Below are 2,140 nucleotides of genomic sequence, written 5' to 3'. Positions count from 1 at the left end.
ATCCATCCATCATCCATCCATCATCCATCATCCATCCATCATCCATCCATCATCCATCATCCATCCATCATCCATCCATCATCCATCATCCATCCATCATCCATCCATCCATCCATCATCCATCCATCATCCATCCATCAATCAATCCATCATCCATCCATCATCCATCCATCCATCATCCATCCATCATCCATCCATCCATCATCCATCCATCATCCTCCCGTCCATCCATCCATCATCCATCCATCCATCCATCATCCACCCATCCATCAATCATCCATCCATCCATTCATCCATCATCCATCCATCCATCATCCATCCATCATCCATCCATCCATCATCCATCCAGCATCCATCCATCATCCATCCAGCATCCATCCATAAATCAGTCCATCCATCCATCATCCATCCATCTATCATCCATCCATCCATCCATCCATCATCCATCCATCCATCATCCATCCATCTATCATCCATCCATCCAATATCCATCCATCTGTCCATCCATCTATCCATCCATCAACTATCCATCTGTCCAACCATCCATCATCCATTCATCATCCATCCATCCATCATCCATCCATCATCCATCCATCATCCATCCATCCATCCATCATCAGCAAAAGTTGCTTTCCTAACATTTTTGCTGATGACTTTCCATCATTGCTAACTTGGTACAAGATTGTTTTATCATATTATGATCTGTAAAACACTAAATGAAAAGGGTTAACTTTCCCTTATGAATGATCTCTGCTAAGATAGGCTTTAGGAACCATTTTTGTACCACAACAAATCATGAGCACATTTTTTTAATCTATATTCCATTACTCAGACACAATGTGAGTGCATTATTTGGTAACCCTTCAAATATTATTTGTCTGGCAGTAAAAAAGGTAGAATAAAAAGATCATTATAACCTGCCACCATTACAGGCAGTTCATTTGTCTGTCTGTTAGCAAAATATCTCATGAATCATTGCTTGGATTTTAATGCATCTTTCATAAAGTAAAACATTTGAGATCATTTTTTCTTCACTACGTTTTTTTGAATTTATGCCGTTCCGCAGTTTTTGTATATCAAAATATTCATACACCAAAATATCCAGTTCCTTCGGGACATTTTTATTGATGTTTCAGCTATTTATATTATTTTAGCTATTTCACCATTTGGCCACATTTTTGCCATTGAAGATGAACTGTTTACAACATCCTTAAAATCCATCAAAAGGTTTCTAAATCTTTACAGCACCTTACACCAGTTCTTCTGATTCTGCTCTGTTTAACTTCCTTCTGCTAATTTTAGCTTCCTTTTTTGCTAATTTTATTTTTTCTGCTATTTCAGTTATAATTCTGCTTCTTTCTGCTAATTTAAGCTATTTCTGGTTCTTACAGTTGCTTTCTGTCTTATTCAACTATTTTCTGAAAATGTAGCTGTTATTAGTTAGCCTTGAAGTCAAGTTAACATTTTGGTGGCAGTTAGTTGTGCTTTTTGTTTTCTTGTGCTAATTTTGAATTTTTTACTGCAACATTTTAGCTGTTTTACTGCACATTGTGGCTGTTTAAGCTGTTTTACATCAAATTGTCACTTTTCTTCACTATTTTTTCTGCTAATTTAACTTCATTCACGTACCTTTCACCATCTGTATGCTAATTTCAACATCTGTCATCTACCTTTAGATTTTGTGCTAATTTGAGTTTTTTCTGCTTTTTCAGCTCCTTATTCTGCTTTCTACTAATTTAAACTTTTTTATGCCTCTTTCTGCTTTTCAAAATTAACTCAAATGAATTGTTTTTCTATTAAACATTTTCAGCAGCTTTCAGCCATCTTTTCAGCAAAAGGCATTCACACTAGCATTTTCGCAGGAAATGCAATTTCTCCAGTTATTGAATGTGATTAACTTTTCTAGTCAGTCCAGTTGATTGAGACAGTTAGTCAACCTTAGCAAACACAAAAATGACTTGAACTCCATCAACTTTGCAGATACTGAGCTACATTTTGATATGGTAGCTGAGAGTCCTTCTGTATGGTACAATAGAACTTTATTTACACTCACCGGCCACTTTATTAGGTACACCACGCTAGTAACAGTTTTGTGGTCATAAAGGGATGGACATGGTCAGCAACAATACTCAGGTAGGCT

Source organism: Austrofundulus limnaeus, unplaced genomic scaffold, assembly GCF_001266775.1.
Source record: "Austrofundulus limnaeus strain Quisiro unplaced genomic scaffold, Austrofundulus_limnaeus-1.0 Scaffold689, whole genome shotgun sequence".
NCBI classification, from domain to species: Eukaryota; Metazoa; Chordata; class Actinopteri; order Cyprinodontiformes; family Rivulidae; genus Austrofundulus; species Austrofundulus limnaeus.
Note: the sequence above shows the minus strand (reverse complement) of the source record.